Below are 12368 nucleotides of genomic sequence, written 5' to 3'. Positions count from 1 at the left end.
TCAAATAAAGTGCGTCTCAGCAAGCTGAGAGAGACAGCAGTCCAGCTCTCTGTACGAGGTACTACCTGCTACACACACGCTGCATCTAATAGTATTCCTCTAGCAAGGACTGCAGCCACCTGCCTATCCCCAGCTCCCCCACAGGCCTCAGGAGTGGGTATAACTTCACAGTTGCCTCGGACTGTACGTTAGTAGGCAGACTTCCTAGACCAAGCATCTACTGCACCTCCATGCTTGTCCTGCTCTTCATTTATCCCAAGCAGACCTTTAAGATTTCTAGAAATATAGAGGAAAACAGGAAAGAAAGCACTTACATTTATTTACTATCATGATGCTTGTGGTGCCACATAAAAACCAAGCTTTTTCAGTACTGTTGAGTTGCATTTACAATTCATTGTACTGGCAATGTTGTTCACAAATCCCAGCAGGAGTCAGCCAGTAGTATCCAACACATTAAGATGAGAATACTTCCCCAAACATCTTTGAGTTCCCAAACCTACCAGCAGATTGATGTTTAGAAGAACATGCAAGTGAGCTAATTCACTTAGGTAGAACACCTGTTTATAGGCACAGGGCCAGTTCTGTGAATAATCACAATGAAATGCTGTACTCACCAGAATTTATTATCATATTCTAGAGAAAATATTCTCTCATCTGTAATAGCCTCTTAATGCAAACCTTTTTTTTTTTCTTTTTTTTTCTTAGCACAGAAAGATTTAGGTCAGGAAATATTGTTAATGGGAAACAACTAGTTCATTTGCAAATCCTCCTTGGAATGCATATGCTCTTGGCAGGTTAACATTTGCCTAAAGGGGTCTCTGATGAGAAGAAACAAGGACTTTGGTTTCCATCACAGTCAGTCCATTAGCATTAGCCTAGATGAACACACACTCAGCATTCAGAGACATGAAAACAAAAGTATCCCCTCAAAACAATAAACAAAATGGGGGGTGGGGGGGAAAGGATGCTGGTAGTATTTCAGGGATGGGGAGGGAGGGGCAGGGGGGAAGAAGGGGGGGAAAAACCCACCAGAAAACCACAAACAAAAAACTCAAAAAACATGTAAAAGATCACTTTGATAGTGGTTTTGGTTTGGCTTTTCTTTTAATGGTGTAACAGCTTCTGCTTTAATCACCTGCCTGGTATGGCAAACTTACTCTCCAAGGATTCAACCTCCAAGGAAGCAGCTGCTGTTTCAAGAACTTTACCTTCCTGCTCCCTCTAGTGTTCCAAGAAATCATGCACAGTTTTACCTAGCTCTGACCGGAATATTTTTCTCATTATTTCCTTTCCCATCACGTCCAACCCAAGTGACTTGAAAAAAAAGGACCGTTGATAAGAAAGGACCGAGACTGGCTTTATGGCAATAATTTGAAATGTAAACCATCACCTGGCATGCTGCTAAGTATTCCAAATTGTTGTAAGGTCCTTTACATTGCTCAAATTAGTATGTCTTAATCTTTTGCAGACAAAGCAATATTTGAACTTGAGAAACAAAGTACAAACATAGGCATTAATACAGCTGCTTTTAAGCACGCATTTTAATTGGACATTGGTGTCATAGACCCAAGTTGTGATCATCAATTAAACTTTCCTGTAACGAAAGAAAAAATATGTCTGCCTGTTGTACTTAGTTGCTTGTCTGCATTATGGTGTAAATACATAAAACTAGCAACTATCAGCTTCAAGAAAACAAGTTTCTAAGCTTAAAGGAAAAGCAAACCTCCACTACCTGTCATCATTAACACTTACAGCCTGCCATAGATGGTGGTACTCCTGAATAATGAATGCCTGAACAACTTGATTATATATGAAAAGCAGTACTGCTACACTTGCACAGGACAGCAAGCAGCAAAATCATATTATTCCCCAAACACCACTGCTACTACATTTTAAAGGTTCATCTTTATTTTTAGAAAGAAAAGTTGCACAACTCGGATATAAAACATGAACACAGCATGACACACTGGCTGCCTGTAACTCCAATCTACCTAAAACAATGCCACTCCCAGGCCCCTCAGTGGAACAAGTTAAAGTCTGAAATGTCAAGCTAGCAGGACAAGACTGTTAATTAGCTTCCTGATGAGTAGAAGTACTTACAGCATAAGCATCTGCAGAATCTACTGTGGAAAACATTATTCTGTGAGCAACATGTGGGCAGAGGCTAGAAAACTAGCACTTGTAGTTTTTCCAGTCTGACTTCTGCCAGTGGCAAGCTGGAAATATCCCCAATGGCAATAAAACATAAAAGGACCAAATTCTCTTCTGCTGCATCAGCACAACCCTCCTGGCCACTGTCTAAATTGAAGATGGGGAAGAGCAAAGCCCTTGCTTCTTGTAGTTTTCAAAGACATTTTTAAAAGCTATTTTTGCTATGCACAGGAACATCTTGGATCCAAAAGATATCAAATAAAACCTTCTTTCTTCTACATCTACAAATTACTGTACCAAGCTTGCGATAGACAATTGTGGTCTTAATAAATAAATATTATTTCAAGTTCCCATATCTAGTCAATGTCGTATTTCTTTAATGACACATCAAAAGTGCAGATTCTTTCACTTGTGTACTTCAATTTAAATTCTACTTCCTTCACCATGGTATGTGCCTAAGTCTTGGAAGGCAAATTTAAACCAACTGCTGCACAGAAGGAAAAACTATAAGATAACAATGGATACCAAAGTTTTAGCTTCATGTCTAGTCCTGAGTCACTGATACAGTGATAGATCCTTTTGATACACAGATGTACCTTTTGAGAAATAAACTCAAAACATTTTAACGGGTCCACATAATGCTGTGTTAACAAACAGGGTCATATTCCCTTCTTTAGAAAATCAGTTCAATGTGAATCAAGAAAATGAGTCATCCTTATTTCTTCCCAGTCTTTAATGTTTCTGGCTGCTCATAGTTTAGTTTCAGATCAAAGCAAGATAAAAGTGAATTAAAGATTCTTCTAATCTGTTATTCATATCTGACTAAAATATATTTCCTTTTACCTACTGCATAATATTTCATATATTTTGTTTTATTGTGTTTTGGTAAGAAAATGGGATAAAGTATGTTTGAGAAAAATGAAGTTTTATTTAAATTTAGTAAATACTTTATCTGCACTTACAGGTAAAAACACATAAAATCCCTACACAGATAAGCAAATAAACTACAACAATCATTAATATATCTATTACCAAAATAAGTGTTTATTTGGTCGAATTTCTAAGATGAAAAAGCACAGAATTTTCAAAGGCACCTAAAGGATTAATTTTCAGAGTAATTTTCATTTGGTAGACTGAAAAAAAAAGTAGAGGCTTAACATAGTTTTAAAAGATCTTCTATTTTGTTTGAAAAACTTCACAGCCAAAAATATTTTCTTTGTCCACTTCTGCTCCCGATCTTCTACTTTCCCATAGTAGGAGAAAAAAAAAAAAAAAAGCCCGACAAACCCTACACAAAACAAAACACACACACCCCCACGAAAAAAAAAAAGAAAAAGAAAAAAAAGGAAGGGGAAATAATAAACAAAAAACCCAGAAAAATGGCTTGTATTGTGTTGGTTTCTTACCAAAGGGTATTTGTTATTCTTTGTAAAAGATAATTGACAATGCTTTTCAGTAGATAAATTTCAATAATTGCAGACCAGATGACCCTGAAAAAGAACATATTAGAATATATTCAAAGTTCATGTAAGCATTGTTCCTTTCCCCAAACCAAGTAATAGGGGAAAAAGCACTGTTACATCCTGAACAGTCACAGTCCTGTCTTTGCCATGCTGCTAGCTAACATAAATGCTTTCTGCTGGAAGTAACTGCATGGAGGAACAGATCCTTGGTTTCTTCATGCTTGCTGGTATACTGCCACTGTTTTCAGACATTTCTCTATCTATTTTACACCTAGCACGGTGGGTCTTCTAGGCAGGTATTGTTCTTTTGAGATGGCTCTTTCCATCAGACTTTGCCTTTATAATATAATTAAGACTTGGAGTGCTACCTCCCCTTTGGGCATCATTAAAGCCAAAAGGCTACATGCAAACATAATATTTGCTTTTATGTCACTGTATATTACTGTGATCTAAATCAGTGTCATAACTATTTTATATGCTGCTTAGCAACAGAGGCAGAAACTGCAGCAACTGGGGTCACCTGCAGCATTTCCTACATTTCTACATTTCCCATTCAGTTCAGAAGGAAAGAACTGACCTGAAGACAACAGTCAGACTGGTAATCACAGCCACACCTATTTGGGCCTCAGAAGATTCAAGCCTTGAGCAGAAGAAATTAAGTCTACAGTAGATTTCCCAACTCTGCTCAGACCCACTGAAAAAGCCCTTAAACTTACCCATAACTGTGCTGGTTTTGGCTGGGATAGAGTTAATTTTCTTCATAGTAGCTGGTATGGGGCTGTGTTTTGGGTTCATGCTGAAAACAGTGTTGATAATACAGGGATGTTTTCATCATTGCTGACCAGTGCTTACACAGCATCAAGGCCCTTTCTGCTTCTCACATGTAGTTCAGACACGTAGCAGATGCTTGGTACTTCTGCTAATCTCACCTGAAGGTGTGAGGCACAGAAGTCACAGAAAGGAGAAAGTGGACAGAGGATGGGAAAAATCCAAGCTGAATCAATTTACTGAACAAGTTCAAAGTCATGGTACTCTGATTTGTTGCCCTCTCAAACCTTTCTTTTCTAACGCTGTTGTCGAGAATCTGCCTGAGAACCCACGTTCTATTGTTTTCATGTAGCTGATTTGGTGAACTGCAATTGCAAATTAATAATTGAGGGCTTGTTAGTGTTTGGAGAAATTGTATGTTGTTCATCTTTTGTCCTTTATTTCTTTCCATTACACCTTTTTGTATAATAAAACTGCAGTCTCTAGTCAGCTTTTAATAATAGATGCATAGTCAGTTATTTCCCAAACACTGGGTAACATTTCTTCATACTCTTAAGACCAAAAGTCACCTCCCTACTGTCTTATCTGCAGCCACAACTTCATAAGAAGATGAATTTAAGATTGAGATAAAATGCTGTGTAACAGATAAAATTTTTTACATATTAAACTTAACCTAATTGTAAACAGAGCATACACATGGGAATAAATCCAATTCATGATCACATGAACAGAATCCAAGGAACAGGGTGTGAGGGAAGCAAGCGAGTAGAAAAGGATGTAATTTTATATGAACAGGAAAATCATAGCATGGTTTGGCTTGGAAGAGACCTTAAAGATCATCTAGTTCCACCCCCCCTGCCATGGGCAGGGATGCCTTCCACTAAATCAGGTTGCTCAAAGGCTCATCCAACCTGGCTGTGAACACTTCCAGGGATGGGGCATCCACCTCTCTGGGCAACCCGTTTCAGTGTCTAACCACCCTCACAGTAGAATCATACAATCATTTAGGTTGGAAAAGATCTTTAAGATCATGAAGTCCAACTGTAAAGAATTTCTTCCTAATATATAATCTAAATTTACCCTCTTCCAGTTTAAAACCACTACCCCAACTCTCTCAGCCTGTTCTTGTAGGGGAAGTGCTCCAGGACCCTGATCATCTTCGTGGCCCTCCTCTGATCTGCTCGACCAGGTCCATGTCTTTCTTATGCTGGAGGCCCCAGAGCTGAACATATGACTCCAGCTGTCTCACGAGAGCAGACTACAGGGGAAGAATCACCTCCTTCAGCCTGCTGGCCACACTTCTTTCGATGCAGCCCAGGATGCGATTGGCTTCCTGAGCTGCTAGCGCGCATTGCTGACTAATATTCAGTTTTTCACCCACCAATACCCCCAAGTCCTTCTCTGCAAGGCTCCTCTCAGTTCACTCATCCCCCAGCCTGTATCCAGGTTTGAGATTGCCTCAACCCAAGTGCAGGACCTTATACTTGGCCTTGTTGAACTTCACGAGGTTTGCACGGGCCCACCTCCCAAGCCTGTCAAGGTCTCTCTGGATGGTATCCCTTCCCTCTAGAGTATCAACCACACCACTCAGCTTGGTGTCATCAAAAAGTGCGGGCTTTTTTTTTTGTTTTTTCCATTCTGCCTGCTTGAAGGTTTGAACCAACTCCCAGTTTGTGGAACAACAGGCAAGATAACCTATTTTGCTAAAGTCTTACCAAGTCCTGACTGAACTGTTATGGGAACGCAGTGAATTAATTTCTTGAGAAAACAGAAATTGACTCTTATTCTTCACAGGGATGTCTTTGGCAACAAAAAGCAGCACAAGAAATAGCAATTAATACATTGGGTCAAGCTCTATGAGATGCTGAAGTAGCTTGATTCCCACCAAAGACCAGGTCCTGATTCTCTATTGCTTCACATTTACCTGGGAATACAGAACTCTGCCATCCTGATGTGTCAGTGTTTCATCCCATACTTTCTATTGGGCAAAAGGATATTAAAAATCAAACAAAAAAACCAAAGGCCTTAGAAATGAGCAGGATTGTAGGTGATCAACACAATACCAGCCAAGTTGATATAGAGTAAGCGGCCCTCCAAATGGAAATAAACTTGGCCTAGCAGTGTTCATAGACATTAACAAGGAGAAGAATATTGTATTATATCAGGTTTCTTTTCCACTGGCATTAAAGATTTTTCTTTGTTATCTTATGGAAGTCCTGTCCTTCCCTCCCCAAAATATCTTACATGACCTCTCTCTTATTTCTCTGGCTCTGAGAAAGACACCACCACTGGCAGGCTACCTCCAACCTTCCTCCAATTTTACAGCAATACAAATTCTGTCTCAGAAAACCTTTTTCTTTCACTCTACTCCTTTACTTCATTCCTCTTTCCTCTCCTACTGTCTCTCAGTCCGGCTATATACATGGACTAGGTTTAAAGAACTGACCAATGGATAAGACACTGTGTCTCTTTTTCAAATCCACTGAGCTGCACAGTCTTTCTCTATTTAGCCCTAAATACAGTGAAACCTGTCTTATGTGACCAATGGACTGAAAAAATCCAGATACTCAGGTGAACTGGCTTTCTCTAAACTCAATAACAAGACTGTATAATCTTGGGAAAAAAGAAGGGGGTGGGGGGGTATTTTCCCAATTTTGCCACTACCCTCCTTTGCAACCTCAGACAAGTGATTTAGTCATTCTTACTTCCTTGTTTTGTAAAACTATTTTTACTATTTATACTGCAAGTTTTTGAAATCATGGACTGTCATGCCTTCAGGACACATCAGGCAACTGGACTGCAGTTTTCATTGTCCAATTGTATCTACTACAATTTGCTTGGTATCAGAATACACTGTTGCATAAAATGTCTCCAATCACCTTCTCCATTTGATCCAACTAACACTTGCTTCTTTGGCACAATAAAAGAGTAGATATGAAGGAATTAAAAAAAATAGATCTGTAGGGCATTGTTAGTATATGGTTGCATTGGATCTGAAAATAACTTTGGAAGATTTTTACTTGTTTAACTGTGATACTCGAAGCTCTGCTGTGAAGTGATATCTGTATTTCCAATAAAGAGTTCATAGCAGGGAAAAGAGATCAAGTTTCTTTGGGCTAGTCTGTTGGTTTCCTCTAAAAGCAAAAAATGGATGAAAAAAAAATCAAACCAACTGTTTTATAGCACTTTTCATCTAGGTGCTAGAAAGTCTTGCAATAATGTATATTTCTAACTAAACTTTTTGGATAGTACTCACTTGTTATAAGTTGTTTTGCAATCCTCATAATATAAAGGGACCACAGGGCTCAAGATTACATACGAATCGGACAGCACTCCTCTGCTTCTCCCATCCTTCAACAATCACAGAGTTCCTGTACTATTTTGATCATTATTTAGCCTGGCATTGGGACAAGCCCAACTTCAAATTAACGAACAATATCATATTATAAATCAAATTTAACTGTCAGAATTCTTGTTTTGAAAATCTGAAGATGGAAATAGTAATGTTTTTTCTTACAGTTAGCATGAATAATGGAAACAGCTTGGATAATTGTCAGATAAAGTTAAATCTATCCTTTTCACAATTAGAAATATGTAATTATGGACTGGACTATTTACACTTAGATTTAAGGTAGAAGTCTATATAGCATATACACACAATTACTCATAGCTTTGTTAACACATTTCTGTGAATACTGTTTTTAAAATTTACTTTAGAACATTTTATATATGGAAATACTTAAATTCCTCTATGTTACCTAGTTGCAGAACATCTAGAAAATCTAGTTCTAATTGCACAGCTTGCAAGGACTTGAAAATACGATATAATTCAGTGCATTAACTTTTACAAGCAGTTCATCTAAAACATGCAGTTAGTAAAAAAGAGACTACTAAAACAGGAGTGTAGGGTTGTCTCAATGATCAGCACGTAAACAGTCTCAGCTCTGGGCCAGCGTCCTGGTTTCAGCTGGGATAGAGTTAATTTTCTTTCTAGTAGCTGGTATAGCGTTATGGTTTGGATTCAGTATGAGAAGAATGTTGATAACACACTGATGTTTTCAGTTGTTGCTAAGTAGTGTTTATACCAAGTGACGGATTTTTCAGGTTCTCATGCCCAGCCAGCATGAAGGCTCGAGGGGCACAAGGAATTGGGAGGCGACACAGCCAGAGCAGCTGACCCAAGCTGGCCAAATGGGGTATTCCATACCATGTGACGTCATGTCCCAGTCTATAAACTGGGGGGAGTTGGCCTGGGGGGGTGGCTTGGGAACTAACTGGACATTGGTTGGCGACTGGTGAGCAATGGCATTGTGCATCACTCATTTTGTATATTCCAATTCTTTTTTTATTATTATCGTAATTTTATTATTGTTGTTATTATCATTATTATTTTCTTCCTTTCCATTCTAGTAAAGTGTTCTTATCTCAGCCCATGAGTTTTACTTTTTTCTCCCCCCTGAGTCTCTCTCCCATTCCACTGGGTGGGGGGAGAAGTGAGTGAGCAGCTGCATGGTGCATAGCTGCTGGCTGTGGTTAAACCGCAACAGCCATCAATAAGCATTTTCAGTGACTAGTTGGCCACTGACAAGTGCCAATTCTAATCATTAGTGCCACTTTTGGAAGGGGAAAAAAACCCACAACAAAACAACACTTCAAGATGTTGTGTATGACCTTGAGTCTTACCTTTTATATACTGAGAATACTCTGTTACCTAGATTCAACCTATTTGGGATTCACACATTGCTAACAGATTTACTCATAATAACAGACTTCTAAGAAAACAGTTTCAGGTTCTTCTTATTAAACAATTATCATTAGCTAGAAAGCACTAGATGACTACAACTCCTCAGCTAGATCATTACATGCATATTCCACTTGATTCAGAATAGATGTCACACACTCGTTCACTCAAGTTCTCAGCTCTAATTATTAAGGTCTTAGAACCAGCTCCAAATAAAATTAAAGAAAAAGGAAAAAACCACAAACTTTCACATTTTGTAAAAGTTGAATCAAGTTCCAAAAGATTTAAGTCTGAGGGGAGAGTTGAGGTTTTGGGGGGGCTCTGGTTATCGCATATAGTAAGGTACACAGATCAGGCATTAAGAGTGGTGTCAAAACACTATATGGAATAAAGTTTCCAATTTCTCTATTTCAGCACAAGTTAAAGGAAAAAGTGTTTCTGATAATTCTCTTGAATTATATGCATTACACCTAATTATAAGCTAGTATCTATTGCCTCAATATGAGGGTGGAAGGACTCCTCTTTGATCTTACCTTATACTGCAGCATGTTAGAGGATCCTGTTCTTTCCCTGCTGGGCACCTCATAGTCAGCTGAATCCCACAGCACTTCTTTAAATTGTCCATGGCATGCACCAGCAGCCTATCAGGCAGCAAAAACATGCATGTATGGTGTCCTATAGCTGGAATAAATTAGTTGCACATGGAAGTCTCACCTATTGACTTAATCATTTGCTTATATACCTTATATTTCCTTTTTCTCCATTTGTACTTTGTGGGAAAGCAGATATGAACCTCTGTGATTTGATCGGCCTAAGCTAAAGACGTGCATACATTTCTGCAGTGCAGATGTCTCCAATTATGGCTTTTACAGAGCCATTGTGAAAGGAGCCGGAATTTACCCCAACATGTATTTCTGTTGATCAATAGGCATGAGGTCACTGCTGGAACTATATTCACTGTGATACAAAAATCTAATAAAGAAGAAAAATGCTTTGATTTCGTTCAGTGATCCGTATCATTATTCAGCATGGAGAATTCATCCATTAAAACATTCAGCAGTACCTTGCCTGTTGATAGCAGCAGACTGTTGCTTTCTGTGCAAGAATAAGATTGCTGTGATTTCTGCTTCATACCTGCTGCCCACCTTCATTACACTTGCAGCATCAGTTTTATTTGTAATGTAAGTATCCAACATGCAACTCAGGAAGCGTTTTCTTTTCAGTTGTTGTGGGTCTCAGGGAAGCCATCCGACCTAGTCAGCTCTCAATCACATAAAGCAAGATCTTTGCATTGCTAGCTTTGATCTCCCTATTCTTTAGAAAGAAAAATTGAAAGTGGTGACATAAAAAGATTAAATCATATTAAACTGAATCAAAGAAAGTGTTGGCCTTACTACTTACTAGGAAAAGACCAGGAAAGCAATATTCTTACCTAAATCGGGTTTAGACTGATCTAGGAGTTGAACAGTTCCAGCAAGAGCCAGATTAAACTCCCTAATTTATGAGATTTCAGACCCCAGTGATTCAAATTTCACGAGGACAAACAAGATCAAAAGGCACCCAATTTCTCTGCTGGAAATCACATTACACATCTTCCACTACCCTGGGGTAAATTTATCATCTTCGGTCATGACTGAACCAAACTAGAGAAGTAAATTAGTTCTTTTCAGGACAAAAATCTATACAGAAATTTAACATGTAGCTGGATTCAAAATGACAATTCAAGACTTTCGCCATCCTGTCCACTACTACCACTGCCCCTCCACCTCCACTGAATTTGTAGTACTTTGATTCAGTCCAACAGTTTATTTTTGCCCACCTCATTCTATAGTTGTATGAAAATTAATTTAGGGCCTGAAGCAATCTGCTCTACAGTTGGCAGAAGCCCTACTTTTGACTTAACACAGTGGAATAGTCCTTTAAAAATATGAAAATCATCTCCCCAATTTCAGTGTTGAGCATTTCAGATTCAGTTGATTTTCTAATTTTGAGATTAATTCTAGTTTATCATTCAGGGTGAAGGGCACACTTTCATAGTTAGAGAAATTCCCAGCTGAAATAACATGAAGCTTTCCTAACAAAAATCTCACAAGAGAAGTTATTGTTTAAAATCCTCAGCTGTCTTTGGTTCAAAATCCAGAGGTGTTACAAGAAGAGATACTTCTGCGTGATTTATGAATTCAAGGATTCATTCATCACTAACATATAAATGACCTCTTCTGTCCAGACTCCTAGTTTAGGAATTTGTTTTTTAAAAAAATTAAATAAAAAGCCTGACATATCTTCAAAAGACTTTTCTTGAAACTTACATACTTCAGGAATGCAGCAAGTCATGGAGAGGGAACATATCCTCTGAGACAGAACCCAGTACACTGGAACTCAATTAGATTTTGACCTTCTTCAGCCATAAAGGATTGGTAGACAGACATTGTTTGCTACTTACCTGAATTAAATTGGGTCTCCTGAGATGCATATGAAGCAATTTTAAAAATGAGAAACACTGTTAACTGAATTTAGTCAACCATCAATCTGAAGTAAACCTTATTTTCTGTATTCATCTATTAAACTAATATAATCTTTCACATTTTAATAAGAAAAAATGACATTTAATTAGTGTTACACAGCCCAACCTTGAAAAAGCTCCCATATCTAAGCATTCAGCTAGGCTAAAATTTTTCAGTCTTACCACAATGAGTCTCGTATGCTTTTATGCTTCCCTTGGCCTAAGCAAGCTGCAGTACTGTTTTATTAATTCAACTCCCTGGCACACTTCCCAAGCCGGAATAGGCACTCTTGTCACAGTTTCATAAAAATGGGACCTTTTGGCTCAACTGTCTTATACCCCAGGAACCGGCACCATCTCCTTTCCCAACTCCATCCTCTAAATTTCCTTGTGTACATTTCTTTTTTTTTTTCTTTTAAGGACTTGTGATGGTTGAGAGATATTAGTTTATAAAAACAAAACAAAAACCAAAGCAAGCCAGTCAATCATAATGTCAGCAATTTACAGATCTAGACATACCAACTGAAAAAAAAAAAAGCCCTATGCATATGTTCTTGTCATACATTCCCTTCTATTTTTTTCATCTGAGCAAGAGCTCCAGAAATGTTCTCCTGTTGAGTGGCATTGTGGTTTAACCCTAGTTGGCAACAAAGCACCACGAGGCCGCTCGCTCCCTCCTCCCCGCCCCCTCTGGTGGGATGGCAAGGAGAATCAGAAAGGAGAGGAAAAAAAAAAAAAAAAA

This window comes from Haliaeetus albicilla, chromosome 3 (genome assembly GCF_947461875.1).
Source record: "Haliaeetus albicilla chromosome 3, bHalAlb1.1, whole genome shotgun sequence".
NCBI classification, from domain to species: Eukaryota; Metazoa; Chordata; class Aves; order Accipitriformes; family Accipitridae; genus Haliaeetus; species Haliaeetus albicilla.
Note: the sequence above shows the minus strand (reverse complement) of the source record.